Below are 17518 nucleotides of genomic sequence, written 5' to 3'. Positions count from 1 at the left end.
AAGTAAAAGAGTGTTCAGTGAGAACAGCGAATCCTGACTACTCTCTTCCAAATGTGGATGAGGAAAAAAAGCCCTGAACCTGAGAAATTGATGTGACTCCATTTTTGAAAAAAACTAGCCTCTACCTCAGAGCAAGGTCTGTCCAAAGGTGGGAGGGGGATGACCCAGCGTTCCTAGGCACATAGCCACCCTGCTGAGTTATTTGTCTATAAATAACAGGAAAGACCTGCAGAGCCAGATACCCCTAACAGCAGTGACCAGATAGCCTTGACTCAGCAATGCAAGACCAAAGAACGCATGAGACCTAATTCCGGACCATAGCAACAACCAATCAGAGTGAGGCAGGGAACATATCTGAAATGCCAGGTGACCCGTCCAATAGTTTCAGTGATTGATAACATGATTATGTAACCCTGCAGTTTAGCATATACACTCTTGCAACCCCTCCCAGCCTAAACCAATCAGTTCAAATGTATCCCCCTCTTGAACTAACTTGTTCCCACCAGTGAATGTACTAATCAATGTTAAGAGTCCTTGTTTGATTTTCCCATGAAATGATTTGCTGTGTGATATTGTGACGCATAGAGTATCCCCCCAAAACCTATAAATCCTCACTGAACTAAGGGCCACGACTCACTCCTCGGACCGCTGCATTGGGAATGGTTGTGAGTCCAGGCTCCAGCTTGCAATAAAGACTCTTGGGTGATTGCATCAGATTTGGCTCCTGGAGGTCTATTGGGGTCCCACGATTCTGGCATTACAAACCCAAAACAAAGAGATTTAGTTTTAGTCTTGGTTGGCTTTGCCTCTGATTACATATGTGGATCTTTCTATCAACTCTTTGAGCTTTATTTTTTTAAAAATCATTAAATTTGCAACCATCAAGATTATTTCCAATTCCAAACATGGGATTTTTTTAATATGCTAGAGGTTTTATTCCCAGTGAGTTATATCAGCAGAACCCCACTGAAGAGCAAGGATATTCCTTTGAAGGACTAAGGTATGTTCAGCAGAATAGGCATTGAAAATGCAGTGCAGACATTGAATTAAGAAGTAGCAGTGCTTTGGAGCTGGCCTCAAAGAAAGGATTTTATTATTAAGTCAGACTAGAACGTCCCATGCTGTTTCTCTTGCATCCTTGGAATGATGGATTCAAATAGCTTAAACAACTTCAGAAAAGAAACTTCAAAGGATACAAGAGCAGAGACAGCACAGGGGCTTTATCTCCCATTTTTTATCCACTGCCCCCCTGCAATTAAAAAGCAGAAACTTGACTCTCAGGTTGCAGACACAGGGCTGAAACAAAGATATGAGACCATCAAGAATAAGTGCCTCCACATTTCAGACCAGTTGAGGGAAAGGTCCATGAACAGAAAGGCCAGTGAACTGACATTGTGATTGTGGACTTGTTGGAGAAGAGAAAAATGGAAATGTGACTTTAAACTGCAAGATAAACAAAGAATCACTCCTCTTGAATCCAGACAGTGCTTGAATTCCAGATAAAATGAGCCCACTTGAATCAAAGTGTGGAATATGATATGTCAAGAAATTTGTAATGTTTTGAACAACCCACAATAAAAAATAAAAAAAAAATTAAAAAAAAAATAATATAATTACTAGTTAAGGTGTGCTAAGTGCTGCTGGCTATTGAAGTGTTTTGTGATTTCCTCATTTGCCCTTCACAATGGCCCCATCGGTAGGTAGTATTATAAATGAAGAAACCATGGTCAGAGAAGTTATTTATTCAAGTTCTCAAAGTGACTAGGTCAATGTCAGGATTTGTATGCATATCTGTGTGTGCAATCTGTAGCAATGGACTATTTGAAGTTTTGTGTCTGATCCGGGAGGATTATTCTTTTGTGCCTTACCTGTCTCTGGAGATTATGTTCTCGTGTCTCTAATGCTTGTCCAGAGGCTACAGCCTCACTCGGCACAATTACTAGCATTGCCACTGTAGACAACCAGAATATGCCACCCCCAAATATGCCACTTCGGTGTAAGGATTATTTTGTGCTTTGGGCAATTGAGAAGAAACAGATATAAGAAAAACTCTCTGCCCTCTCCAATTTGCCTAAAAAAAAAGACAAAAATTAATAAAAGCAGAATTTTCCTTTCTCCTTTCTCTATCAGGGACAAACATTGACCACTAGAGAACAACTCTGGGCCCTTTACAATCTGAGGTGGCACCAGAGGAATCCATATGCCAAAAACCCCATGTGATTATCTTCCCACAGTTGGCTATGGGAAGAGACTCAAAGACCTTTTTCTTTGTCTTGTCACTTTTCTAAAAATTTGCCTTCTTTGTTGAAAATTCTATACAAGCTGTATTTTCTTTCTTTTTTTTTTTTTAAACTTTTAAAATATTTTTTAAATTAAGAAATACAAAAAAAAGAAAAACACACTTCAGATATTATAAGAACAGGACTAGGAACACAGGGAAGCAAATTAAAGGTGTACAAATGAAGGCCATACATGTAAAACAAGCTAATTGAGTCTAAATGAAGCTTGGAATTTAACTAGGTCCTGTCTTTCCCCTCACAATAGCATTTTCCTCCTGGTTGTATACAAAGTATACAATTCATGTCTTCATACATGTACTTTAGATAATGATGACCATCACATTCCACCATAACTTCTAACCCCATGCTCTCTCCCTTTCCCTCCCACCCCTCTGCCCTATCTAGAGTTTGTCTATTATTCCCATGATATACAGTCAATCAACAAATATGTGAAAAAATGTTCATCATTGCTAGCAATTAGAGAAATGCAAATCAAAACTACTGTAAGGTTTCATCTCACTCCAGTCAGAATGTAAGCTATTATGAATACAAACACCAATAAATGTTGGCAAGGATGTGGGGAAAAACGTACACTCATATTTTGCTGGTGGGACTGCAAATTGGTGCAGCCAACATGGAAAGCAGTATGGAGATTTCTTGGAAAATTGAGAATGAAACCACCATTTGACCCAGCTATCCCTCTCCTTGGTCTGTACCCAAAGAACTTAAAAACAGCATACTACAGGGGCACAGACACATCAATGTTTATAGCAACACAATTTACAATAGTTAAACTGTGGAACCAACCTAGATGCCCTTCAGTAGATGAATAGATTTAAAAAATGTGGCACTTATATACAATGCAATATTACTCAGTAATAAAAGAGAATAAAATCATGGCATTTATAGGTAAATGGATGAAGTTGGAGGAGATAATGCTAAATGAAGTTAGCCAATCCCCAAAAACCTAATGCCAAATGTTTTCTCTGATATATGGAGACCGATTCCTAGTGGGATAGGGATAGGGAGCATGGGAGGAATATACAAGCTGTATTTCAAAAATACCTCTTTGAGAAGTACCATTACTTGGGCATCTGCCAAGTATGCATGAAGAATAGTTAATAACCTTCTTTGTGTTTTTCTCTTGTTAAACTGTTTTTTGTTATAGAGTACCTCTGAGCTAAAACTTTTCTTTCCCTAAACTATTTTAACATATAGAGTAGCATAAGTGTTTCTTCTAGAACTCCAGGGTCTCATGGAAAAGTACCAGGGTTCTGTGGAGCTGCTTTTCAAAAGAGATATCCTGTAGCTGACTTTATGTAAACACTGTCTTCCTCCAACTCCTATTTTCATGTTTGCGAACATTAATTTTTCCCCATTGAATTCAAGACCTTTTTCTTTCCTTCTCCAAATTATACCCTCATCTTTATTTCTAATGCAATTAGAATCTGTTCCAGAAAGCTAAACCTGAAATGTTTCTGGCTAAAGCAGAAAATTCATTATATTTGTTTAATTGTAACCCAAATAGGAAATAACACACGGATGAGATTTTTATTACAATTCCCATCCAACCTACATCTCTAATCCCATTGACCTGTTTTTCTACCTAACACTCTGGTTATACAAAGCTCCCTCAGGGGGGACTGGGGAGGGCAGGCAGGATGTTCTAGTGTGACTGCCTGGGTGTGACTTGGGCATCCTGGGTCCTTGGTTATGGCCCCTCATAATGTTGTCTTTAATTTGTAGAAGTGGAGGGCTTGTAACAGTGCCCCTATGGTTTTCTCCATCTTGAATGGAAAATTTGTAGCAACAAATGAGGAAAAAACATGCTCCTGTCACATTTATCCTTAGAGTTATGTTTTAAATTTGATTGTTACAAATAGATGTGGTATGTACCAGCCAGACTTTAAAAATTAAGTTTTAAACTAAAAAGTCTGTAAGGAACAATCAGGTGACATAACCAAACTGAAGTGCATTGAAGCAGGGAATCGAACAGAATGGGTGAGAACCCTGAGAGGCTTGTGCCCCTTTGTAGAGGTTGTCTCCATGGGGCCCTCGCTGATTATTGCCACCTAGCATTGGAGGTTCAACATAACCATCTTTCAATTTTTCAAGAGGATCTAGAAATTCAGAAAATTACAAAAAACCTCTTAGGTTTTTTTTTTTAATGTTGGCAACATAATTTTTCAAAGTGTAAAATACTATGTAAGATAAAATAAATTTGGTACTGTAGGCTGCCATTTTTCAGCCTCTACTCTAGAACTTCATTGAGCAAAGGTAAAGGCAGGACTTGGATAAAAATAAAAGAAAGCATTAGTCCTTTTGAAACTGGGTGATGTTCTGGAGAGTCAAACTTCTTTCACAATCAGCTGGGTGAAGTCAGAACTGAAGGCTTTGCTAGCAGAGGCTGCAAGGCCATGTGCCGGTGATATTGGAAACAGAACTCCTACTTGATACATGCTGGCATTTGGCTTTCTTCTGCTTTCAGAGTTTGTCATTTTGTACAACGAAGAGATAAGTGCTATGAGATTGAAATGCAGAAACAAGTTACTTCCAGTCACGTGAATCGAGGCTCATCATAGCTAGCACAATTGCTCTTTAAGATTTCTTTGAAAGGAAGGTAGAGGGGTGATTTGCTAGAGACTAGCCTGCTGGATACTATTTTTAAGAGAAAACTAACTGGAGCAAGAGAAACAACACAATTGACATAATGGTATTGCATTTAAACCATGACATCAAAGAATAGGAAGACTTTGGACAAAAAAAAAAAATGTTTGAATGAAAAAAAAAAGTAATCTTGGAGGAAGTATCAGTGGAGGTAAAGTCACAGAGATGAGATGTCATACCAGGCAGCCTTGTGGTCATTAGATTTGACTCTTTCTTTTCTTCAGTTTATTCAACACACATTGGAATAGTTTCTAAGGGCTTTAACAAATATTAATTCACTTCAGTTTTATGTATCTACTGATGATACTAATTATATTCATTTTATAGATGAGAAAACTAGCTGTTTTATTATCTAAAGACTTATTAGGTTCTCATGATGGTGGGACAGAACACAGTGGCCCCTGGACAGATGAAGAATGTTTTATTATTCACAGTTCCCAGTGAGGGAAAACCACCTTGAAGAGCCATGAGGGGTGTTGTGCCAAGGGGAAGCGCAGCAGCAAACTGGAACTGTAGGCGGTGCTTTTGTGTAGCAGGTAGGATAGAATTGGCTGGATTTCACAGGCTTCTTGTAGAATGGATTTTTTAATGATTCTGCAAGCTCAGGGAAAAGGGGCTGCATTCTTTAATGTTTGATACCAGGCAGTTGGGTGTGTATGTTGCAATCCAGCTATGTTAGAGCCCTGGGAGGGAAATGATTAAGCTAGGGGTTTAGCAAACTGCCTGCAAAGGGAAATTGAAAGCTTTTTAGCCAGAAAGGCAAAACTGAGTCAAGATAGCACTTAAGAAATAATACTTTGAGGCGGACCCGATAACACACTCACTAGTAAGTGGTAGAGGCAGGAGTCAGCACCAGATAATCTAGTTCCAGAGTCCATGGGAAAATAGGTCAGGAAAAGAAATTCAAGGTGAGATTATGGAGTTATTTGAAAGCCAAACAAAGTTCCTTGGATTTTCTTTGATCTAATGAAACAACAGAGATAAAGAAATACAATGGGAGGACAAGGACAAACATGTAGAAGGGTATATGGTGGGAGGATGGGGCCTTGGTTTCAAAGCAGCTGTCATCCTTGCCAAACTGTGTATCTTATATCCATACATTTTTCTAACCTTTTGTTGTTGTTTTTGGCAGTGTTACTGAAAGCTTGGTCCTTGTCTGAAAAACCAGCCTCCACCTCAGAGCAAAGCCTGTCCAAGGAAGGGGGCGTGACCCTTGTCCTTGGAAAGACCCACAGAGCACCCCTAGGCACACACCCACCCTGCTGAGTTGTTTGTCTACAAATAACAGGAGAGATCTGCTGCGCCAGGTGTCCCTGACTCAGTCAGGCTAGGTGAGGACTCATAGCAACCCCCTGGTAGCCACCAATCAGCATGAGACAGGGAAATACCTGGGATGCCAGATGACCCTCCCAGTAGTTTATGGTGGTTGATAACATGTTGGGAAACCATGTAGTTCAGCACATACACCCCTCGTGGCTTAAACCAATCAGTTCAAACAAATCCCCCTCTTGTACTAACCAATCACCCTTCCCCAACTTGTTCCTGCCAGTGCTAATCAGGTTTTAGAGTTGTTTTATGATTTTCCCACGGTGTGTGATGATTTGCTAAGAGATGCTATGATGTATGTAGGGTCCCTGCCTTCCCCAAAGAGTGTATAAAACTGCTGCAAACCCTGGGCTTGGGGCCTCTCAGCGTCATCAGTTGCTGGGTGTGCATGGAGGACAGAGCTAGCTCGCAATAAACACCTCTTTGCTGCTTACATGGACGATCTTGGTCTCTGGTGGTCTTTTGAGGGTCTCGAACTTGAGCATAACAGGTCCAACCCAGTAAGGAAGATATAGTTTTGAAAAAAAGGAAAAAGAAGGTTTTTGCTTTGCTAGCAAAGGAGAAACACAGGAGACTCCTGTTCTGGAGGCTGTGATTCTGCCCATCAGCAGGAACAGGGGGCTTTTAAAGAGGTGATTCAAAGGCTACTACATTCCACATGTTCTCTGTTGGAGGCGTAATTCACTTCTTCATTTGGGAGATAGCCATTTCTGAGACCTTCTGGTACCATCTCCCAAACCAGGATTACTTTGTTCCTAAGGTGGGTGTATACTCAAGGAGAGATAATTGTCTAGGATGGGGAAGAAAGGTAATCCTAATTCCCCTGAGATAAGGGAGGGGGAGTAGGAATAGAGGAAGGGAGAGAAACATGTCCATTTTAAAATTAACTCACTGTAGCAGAGCAGCAGGGTCTGCGTTCAAAGCATAAAGTGGACCACTGTTACAGCAACAGAGATAACTTGCATTTGCTCCTAATAGGTACCTGAAGACTGTAGCAATGTGGATGCAATTTTTGTAGACAAAGGGAAAAGTACCTTTACAAATATTTCAGTATCAGTATTTAAAATTCCTATTTAGGAAACCCTGAATGTGTGCCTCTAGGCAAAGACCAATTATTTAGAAATCTGGACCTCTCCTTCTGCCCTTACTCCTACTTCTTTTGAACTCAAATTGGGATTCACTGAATGGATGGCTATAAATGCCTTTTTGATAAACTCTTTCATCCTATGTGAACTTCTATATTCATGTTGATCAAATAAATCATTAAATGTTAAAGCATCATCTGTTGGTTTTGTCTTTGTCCTAAAACACTTTCCCTAAGTGTTGTAACTGAGGGACACTGTGTGGAATTCCCAGAGTCACTCTGCTTAGATAGGCAGATTTTGTCCCTCCTGTCCTCTCCTTACCCCGGAGGTGCTGGTTAAGCATTTGGAAGCTGACTTCTCATCTGATCTTGAAGGGCTGATTACTAGAACAACTGTGGCAGAGGCTGGGGAGGGTGGTTGAATTGCTGGAGACTTACCTGCCTGGTGCTCAGGTCTCTGAGGAAACCCAGCCAGCACAAAGGAAGCTGATTCAGGATCACTTGATCCGAGCACATTGGGGCTTATTGTCATCACTCCCCAAGATGTGAATTACACAAAAAAGCTCATTTCTGTCCGTTGTCAACCAGCAGGGCGGCAGCTTAGACAAGCATAAATTCTGAGGTCTCTCACAGACATGCTGGGGTGGGGTCCTTGTTTTCTTTCCACTCATGGCTGAACAGGGCTGGCCCCACTGAATATTGGGCAATAGACATTCCCCAATTCAAACTCTTTTTACTATAATGTTAATTCCAAAATTTGCTTAGGGGTTTCCAATTAACTACCAAGACTTTTACTTATTTTGTGTTGTTTGGACCCAAACAACTTTCTAGGCTGATCCTGCCCATATCAAGTTTGCTCCCTCCTGCATGGATCTGCCTTTAGACTTCAGCTGGTGTGTTCCTGCTCTCTCCTGTGCCCAGCCCAACTCATCCTCAAGCATTTGTTTGGATTGTTGTGAATTGACTCTAGGCTCATAGGTCTGTCCCAGTTTTCCGTCTCATAGTTTAATTCCTTAAAGATACGGTGGCCATGAGTGAAAATGAGTTTGATTTTGCAAATCAGCACCTGTAGGCTACTTGCCTTCTACATTTGCTTTTAATGAGGACCTCAAATAATAGGTTTTTTTTTTTTTAAAAAAAAAGGGGAAAAAACAGGTTTCTTTATTGGAAAGTTTGAGGCTTTATGTCTAGTTGCAATGGGGAAATTATCTATCTATCTGGAAAACAACTTTCCAGTTGTACCATGGAAGCCTATTTTTTATACAATCTTGAACTGCCTTCCTACTTCCACCAGATACCTAATGAAGGCCTTTCTACAGTGAACACACTGAATTAGGTCTCTGAGAGGAAAATAAATATCCTCAGTGCGCAGCTTGAAAGGTCTATGGTACACTCGTACATTTGTGGTGGGACTGCAAATAGGGGCACCCAATTTGGAAAGCAGTATGGAGATTCCTTGGAAATCTGGGAATGGAACCACCATTTGACCCAGCTATTGCTCTTCTCACACTATACCCAAAGGACTTAAAAACAGCATACTACAGGGACACAGCCATATCAATGTTTAAAGCAGCACAACTCACAGTAGCTAAACTATGGAGCCAACATAGATGTCCTTCAGTGGATGAATGAATACAAAAACGTGGCATTTATACACAATGGAATATTACTTAGCATTAAAAAAGAACAAAATCATGGCATTTTCAGGTAAATGGATGGCATTGGAGAAGTTTATGCTAAGTGAAATCAGCCAATCCCCTTCAAAAACAAATGCCAAATGTTTTTTCTGATATAAGGAGGTGACTCATAGTGGGGTAGGGAGGGAGAGCATGGGAGAATTAGATTAATTCTAGATAGGAAAGAGAGGTGGGAGGGAAAGGGAGGGGGAAGGGGATTAGCAAGGATGGTGGAATGTGATGGTCATCATTATACAAAGTACATGTATGAAGACTTGAATTGGGTGTCAACATACTTTATATACAAACAGAGATATGAAAAATGTGATATATATGTGTATTAAGAATTATAATGCAAAAAAGTACATGTATAATGGCATAAATTGGCATGAATATACTTTATATACAGAGATATGAAAAATTGTGCTCTATATGTGTACTAAGGATTGTAATGCATTCACTGTTATCGTGTATTTTTAAAAATTAAAAAAAAAAAAAAAGGTCTATGGAAGAGGCCAAGAGAAACAGCCAAAGGAATTGACATCCTAGGAGCGGATGAGAAATGGGTCAGATAAATATGTACAAATCACACCCAAACAAGACCTGGAAATTCATAACCACACGATAGAAGACGGAGTGAGTTAGTAAAAAGACTACAGTTACAGCCAATCCTATGTCAATGAGGATGAACACAGAAGCATGCTCTGGGGCTGGTGTTTGCATTGGAAATATCTACTAAGTTTAAAAGACCACTTGCAGTAAAATCAAGGGGTAAGATAAGATCTAAATAGATAAAAGTCAAAGAACTTCTCTATTAGTGAAGTTGAAGCTCCCTGAAATGCAAATGCTCAGGATGGGAAAACTTAGGTGGAGAAAACCTTGCTGTGTTGATGGATCATGTTGGAAGGCAAAACAAACAAACAAACAAAAAACTCCCTAAGAATTCCTGAACCATAACTTACATAAAACCCCTAATTTTTGATGGTTGAACTTGTGAGATTTTTAAAATTTAGGATGATGCATAAATGTACACATTTTATAGAAACAGTACTTTGACTGTTATATTTTTAACTTTTTTTATGTTTAAGTGTGATTTATTTATTTATTTTTATTTTAATTTGTTATATATGACCCCAGAATGCATTACAATTCACATTACACATATAGAGCACAATTTTTCATATCTCTGGTTGTACACAAAGTAGAGTCACACTAATTCGTGTCTTCATGCATATACTTAGGGTAATGATGTCCATCTCATTCCACCGTCTTTCCTACCCCCTGCCCCCTCCCTTTCCCTCCCTCCCCTTTTCCCTATCTAGAGTTCATCTATTCCTCCCATTCTCCACCCCTAAATCCGTTATGGATAAGCATCCTTGAATCAGAGAAAACATTCAGCATTTGTTTTTTTGGGATTGGCTAACTTCACTTAGCATTATATTCTGCCACAGTCTGGCTGGGCACAAAATCACGAGCCACTCAAGCAGGAACAAACTTTATTTTTGAAACTGCCGCCAATGCCCCTTACGCTCCCGGGAAAAAATGCCCACCGGACACAGGCAGCATTCTCCTGGACCAACAGGAAATCCCTCCTCCGGAATTCCCTCTTACTGCACTTCCCCAACCAATGGGAACTCTCCAGGAGTCCCTAGCAAGCCGAGGTGGACTGCAGGGGTCTAATATCCATATGAATGCAGATCTTAACATAATCATATCATCTCAATGGCTTGTTGGCGTCACCTTTCAACCAAAAATGCCATGCATCATACTACTTGGCTATGGCTCTTAGCAATATTCTCCAGCTTTATCCATTTACTGCAAATGCCATGATTCTATTCTCTTTTAATGCTGAATAATATTCCATTGTGTGTGTGTGTGTGTGTGTGTGTGTGTGTGTGTGTGTATATATATATATATATATATATATATATATATATATCTCGATTTTTGACTTTTGATATTTTTCCTGAACTAGCAATATGTTGCAGGATCCTCTCATGAAGCTGGGCAGTGGTGGTGAGTGCAGCTCCTGGTCAGCTACAATCAGGAGGTAAACAACTGATACTCTATGGTGTGCTGTGTTGCTGCATATGATGTGCAGTAGGTTAGGTATAGTAAATACATTCTGACTTATGATATTTTCAGCTTACAATGGGTTTTATCAGGGTGCAACCTCTTCATTAGATAAGAAGAATCTGAACTTAAAAAGATTATGGGCTAGAATTTGTGTTAGTATTTGGCCTATTTTTAAAAAATTCTTATTTATTTTTCATTCATTTAGGTACTGTGACACACACAATTTGAAAAATCCTTAAGGTTAACTTTTCATGAAAATTGCCTTCCTGGATTCATCATTAAGAAATAGAACCATGATGTATTTAAATTTTAACTATTCAGGAGACCAAGTTTTTAAAGTAAGATTTTAATCAAAACATGAACCTTAAGATCTGTATATAATTCTACCAGTTAGTAGTGTTTTCTCTCTCACAATTGGTTCAGTATCTATTATTAAGTGTTTATTGCATACAGGACCAGAGTAACTTTATATCATGTACAACCACAAGAATGGGATCCAAATTGGAATGGGTTGCACTCCATGTATGTATAATATGTCAAAATACATCCTACTGTCATGTATAGCTAAGAACAACAACAACAAAATAAAAGAAAAAGAAAGAAAGAAAGAAAGAAAGAACAACATTTCATTAACACCCAGGGAATGATAATAGCCTTCTGGGACTATTTGGTGATGCATTACTTTTTTTTATGTGACTGATGGCCTATTTTTTTTTTTTTTTTTAAGAACTGGTTGTGTCCTCGGGTACCAATCAGGAACAAATGCAAATTATCTCTGCAGAGTCTCACTTTAAACTTGACCCCAAGAAAATTCCACACATCAAGTTCCCAGCAATATGAACTTGTAGGTACAAGTCACTAGACATGAGGATATAAGCTGTGAAAGAGAGTTAACAAAAACCAGTAACCATAGAATTAGACCAGCAAAGATTGTATATCATTGAAATTACCAGTGATAAAATATAAAAGAAGTATATTCAATGATTAAAGAAATCAAACAGAAGTTAATGATAGTTATGAGAAGGTAATTTATTTTCAGATTTGAAAAAGAACTGAATAGAATTTCTGGAAATGAAAAAATAATGATGAAAATTAGAAGACTATGGTTTGGCTAAAATAGCATGTTTGATACAGTTGAAGAGAGATTTATTAAGCAGGAAGATAAGATTACTTGTAATCCACCATAGGAAAACATAAAGATGGAAAATATAAAAGAGAATGGATATGGATAATAGTAAAAGAAGCTCCAATATATGTCTAATCATAGTCCCAGAAGAAGTAAATTGAAGTGGTAGAGGAGAGATAATATTAGAAAGTATAATACTTGAGAATATTTCAGAATTAATGAATGATACAAATTCCAGATGCAGCATATTTGAGGAATCCCAAGAGTAACAATAAAAAGAAAATCCACACATAAATACATTATTGCATCTACATCTACACATATCTGCTATTATGACATTGCAGAACACAGTAGTGTTCTGAAAAAGATCTTAAAAGCAGTAAAAGAGAGATTACCTGCAAAGAAGGTATGGCTGATTTTAAGTAGCCACAGAATAAGCCAGAAGACATGGAATAACTATTCATAAATTCAACTCTTTAGTTAAAAGACAAAGCTCGACATCCTGAATTTTCTTTAAAAAAATCCATACAGCAACTGTTTATATGAGACATACTTAAAACATAAAAACATAGAAAGTTGAGAGTAAAAACATGGGAAAAAATACATGTAGGCAGATAATAACCAAAAGAAAGTTGGCAGAGCTATGTATGTTATTAGATAAAATGGCTTGAAGGCAAAGGACTTTACTAGGAATGAAGAGGGTGTCTAAATATTAAAGCTTTAATTCACCAGGAAAATAAATGATTTTAATCTTGGATGCACCTAATTACATATTTTTTAATTGATGAAACATCAAGGAGAAATAGACAAAACTACAACCAAACTGGGAGATTTTAACACATCTCTCTCAATAATTGATCCATCAAGCAGACAAAAAAATCAATAAAAACATAAAAAATTTGAACAATACAAATAGCAAATCTATTTTAATGAACATATGAAACGCTTTATTCAAAAATGGATAACATACATTTATATCAAGTTATCATGGAACATTTATAAAACGATTCTAATTAAACAAGTCTTCAACAAAATTTAAAGTTTTGATGTTAATAAGACCATATTTTATGACTGCAGTGCTAACAAATTAAAAGTAAAAACAAATAAAACTTATGAAAACTCACATTTACACATTTTATCACTTCTAAATAATTCATATGTCAGAAAGAATGGGCATTAAAAATATGGATTAAAGCAAAAAGTAATAACTGAATTGAGCATTTGCTAACATTGTATTAAGGATTTATATACATCAATATATGTATACATGTATACAATGGATATAGTCACAAAAGTGACTCCCCAAGGATACTTGGAAAATACTTTTTATCCAGGATGAGAGAAAAGAAGGTTGTTTACCAATAATGAATGAATTATAACTTCATATGGAATGAATGATATGTTGTCCTAGCCTGTTCAGCCACTGTTTTGTATTCAGATCTTAGAAACAGTTTATGCTCAGGTTATGTATACTATTAGTACTAATTAGTATTTCATGGCTTCTTGTTTTGGAATTATTGGGAAATGTAGAAAATAGATAGATTGTAAAAGATAGTGGTGGTTGTAAATTGTTAGCAATATTCAGATTTTAAGAATTTCTTACAGGATTTTTTTGTATTTGGAACTGAACAACAAAGAATAATAAAACGTGGTATTTGGTGGTACCTAAATGGAAAATGTATGGTCTTAAATGTATGTGGTACTTAGAAATTTATAGTCTATTATGCTCATATTAAAGAAGAAAGCCTGAAAATAATCTAAACATCTAAATTATAAAATTACAAAAATATAATGAGCTTCCAAAAACCATAGAAGAAATAAAATAATCTAGAGAACAGAAATTTATCAACAAGGAAAAAAGTTACAGCAGAGTGATCAACCAAACTAAAAGTTTTTCTTTGAAAAGCATTAAGAAGTCGACAATCTCTGGCAAAATTAAACAAGCTACAAATAAACAATATCAAGAATGAAATGGGACAAAACTACAGTTGCAGACAAATTTAAGATAATTACAAAAGACTAGAATGAATAACAATGGGAATGAAAGCAGAAGCATGAGAATTGTTCACATTAGCAGAAAGTATGTATTATCATATATATTCTCTCTCCCTCTCTCTTGCCCTTCCACCTTCTGCCATGAGATGGCAAAGTTCCAATGCTCTCAGCAGTGTGGGCCCCTTGGTTTGGACTTTTCAGCTTTCAGAAAGTATATATTTTCATAATATCATAAAATTGAGAGATAAAGCAGCCAAAATTCTACTACATTTCTTGTCTTGCCCATTGCTCCATCCCTAGCACCTGTCACATAGGGGGTTCACTGTTGTACTTTGAATGTGTCACCTACAGTTCACTGTTGGAAACTTAATCCGCAGTGCAATAGTACTGAGGGGTGGGACCTTTCAGAGGTGATGAAGTCATGAGGGTAGAATGGATTAATGCTGCTGTCTTGGCTGTCACGGGAGTAGGAGTGGGCTCCTGATACTAGACTGAGCTCAGCTCGCCACTCTCTCCCCCTCTCTCTTGCCCTATGTAAGGATTCTGGCTGTGGAAATGTACAAGGCAGCGTTCCTCTGGTGAGCAAACCCCTGGAGAGTAACAGGTGCCCTGTTATCCACATTTAGAATATTCTACAGTTCCTTCTGGAACTAGTAAGATGACTAGTATGTGCCTAGCTACTATGGTAATGTCCTTCCAGAGGAGGCTCTGTGCTAGAGTCTTATCAGCCTCCACCTTATCTCAAACACTCAGCTTCTGGGAATAAAGGAATTCTCTAAGACAACACCAATGTGTCACTGCACCTAAACCTGCCCACATAACAATAACTTTATACAATGAGCAATATGTTCTAATTATGTCAGTGACCTAATGTGACCTATGGATATAAGTAAAGCTGGCAGCTCAGATGAGCTGTCCCTTTTTACTTTGCCCCTGCACCTTGCTTGCTTCTGTCTCTTGTTGTTTTTCTTTACAGCCCTTCTACCTTCTGCCATGACATACAAAGCTCCAAGGCCCTCAGCAGATGTGGGTCCCTTTATCTTGGACTTTCCAGCTTCCAAAACTATAAGGAATAAATCTCTATTCTTTATAAATTTCACAAAATGGATACAGCAACTGTTGATATTTTAGTATACTTATGTTTATATTTATTTTAAAACATAGTTCACTCGTTCATTGATTTTTAAGCATCAATAACACAGATACTAGATGAAAAATGATTAAAAAATAAAGCACAATGACAGACAGCATCTGCTTTGTTGTTCTTTAACACTTAAAAACAACTATGAATTTTAAAGCAGATGATCTTATTTAAATTTCCCTGGCAATGAAATGAACAATATGTGCTTCCTACAGCTATGCCTTTGTGAAGGAAACAAGGAAAGATTTTTTTTATTAGCAATTCTCTTAGGCCAACATCCTAGCTACATAAAATTGGTCATTACTAGCAAGAACTAGAACAATATTATTATTATTTTATAATGTCATCAAACAAAATTAGCAGTTTCTGGCAAGTGGTTTAAGAAGACACAGTTTCCTGGCACACAGAAAGGTGTAGAAACAAAAAAAGGAAAATTAATGTGAAACATGGAAAAAATTCCTCTGAGAACATACTAGGACCTTTGCCATCTAAACTGATGGAGTTGACCTATGAGGTCTTTGTCATCTTTTGAAAATCTTTCCTTGATAAAATAATTTTTCAAAACTCTTTTTTTCAAGGAGGATACATGGTAGTATTTTTTAAAGAACTTGCATATCTGAGCATTTTCTTGTTGTTGCTGCCTTTTTAGATACAACATTCTCAAGGACCCTATACCTACATTCTCCTGAACTAGTAGTAAGTACTGTTTCTAGGTCCATATGTACATCTGTAAAGGAATAGAGAAAATTCTGGAAGAATGCATACAAAATCTTCAACAGTGGTTATTTCTGTTAAAGAGGGTATTTTGAGTGTGCATGTATACACATATGGTGTTGGTGGGGGCAGTTAATACTACCTGTAGTATTTTAATTTTTAAAAAAATTTTAAGCAAGGAAGGTATAAAGCATTACCAATAAAATTAAAAATAAAATTAAAATGAAACAACCCCTTGAGTCATATCATATTTCCTTCAAGATGTTATAGACATTATTTTATTGCCTCTAGCACTTAATTCAATAAATTTCTTTAATCATTTTTGAATGTTGACTATGCATCATTGTACAGGAAATCTAAAAGTAGAGCTTACACAAACTGTAAGACAGATACTTATCAAGTAACCATACAAATAAAATCAATAAACAACAAAAAAGTGCTTTGAAAGGGCTCTGTCTCACCAGGTGATGCCCTCTGTTGTGTTCTGATGCAGCACGAATGCCCTCACCAGATGATAGCACCATGCTCTTGGACTTCCCAGCCTCCAGAACAGTGAGCCAAATAAACTTCTATTGTCAAAATTTACCCAGCCTATGGCATGCTGTTGTGGCAACAGAAAACTTACTGAGAAAATTGCCAAGAAATTATCTGGTTTGGAAAGTTAAAAATTAAAGGAGAAAAAAATAATTTTGAATCAGGAAACATTTTTTTCTGTCATAAAAATGAGAAAAAAAATTCCAGTGGCTCATAGTGAGGCCCTAAGCAACTCAGCGAGACCCTTTCTCTAAATAAAATATAAAAAAGGGCTGGGGATATGGCTAAGTGATTAGCCTCTGGGTTCAATCCCTGGTTCCCCCCCAGAGAGAGAGAGAGAGAGAGAGAGAGAGAGAGAGAGAATAATGTAAGTAGATCAATTAAGATTTTTTGAAAAAAATATTTTTAGTTGTAGTTGGACCCAACACCTTTATTTTATTTATTTATTTTTATGTGGTGCTGAGAATCAAACCCAGGGCCCCGCACATGCCAGGCGAGTGCTCTACAGCTGAGCCACAACCTCAGCCCTCAAATAAGATTTTGATATTATCTATTCTTAATGAATATAAACAATGTGATAAGTGATTAGAATTTTTGAAGTTAAGTAAAAATGTTAATTTAGTGCATCTAGTGGATTTGTTATTTTGTTTTTTTTGTTTTGTTTTGTTTTTTTTTAATTTTTTATTGTGGGTTGTTCAAAACATTACAAATTTCTTGACATATCATATTCGACACTTTGATTCAAGTGGGTTATGAACTCCCACCTTCACCCCATACACAGATTGCAGAATCACATCAGTTACACATCCATTGATTTACAAATTGCCATCCTAGTGTCTGTTGTGCTCCGCTGCCTTTCCCATCCTCCACCCTCCCCCCTCCCCACCTCTCCCCTCCCCT

General features: G+C 37.4%; 1 long non-coding RNA gene across 10 annotated transcripts in view; it reads left to right on the top strand.

The window, feature by feature from the left end:
- The window catches only part of LOC125615215, a 284873-nt gene that overhangs the window by 110795 nt on the left and 156560 nt on the right, over positions 1 to 17518 (top strand). For 6 of the 10 annotated variants that reach the window (XR_007345751.1, XR_007345753.1, XR_007345750.1 and 3 more), the window contains one exon: positions 5381 to 6173. The exons of 3 other annotated variants lie outside the window; for them this stretch is intronic. This is a non-coding gene — a long non-coding RNA (uncharacterized LOC125615215). Of the gene's footprint in view, positions 1 to 5380; positions 6174 to 17518 lie in introns of those variants that run through there. One more of the 10 variants, XR_007345747.1, reaches the window with a different exon arrangement.

The sequence above is a fragment of the Marmota marmota genome, unplaced genomic scaffold, assembly GCF_001458135.2.
Source record: "Marmota marmota marmota unplaced genomic scaffold, marMar, whole genome shotgun sequence".
Classification (NCBI taxonomy): domain Eukaryota; kingdom Metazoa; phylum Chordata; class Mammalia; order Rodentia; family Sciuridae; genus Marmota; species Marmota marmota.
This window is presented reverse-complemented; position numbering and strand designations above follow the sequence as displayed.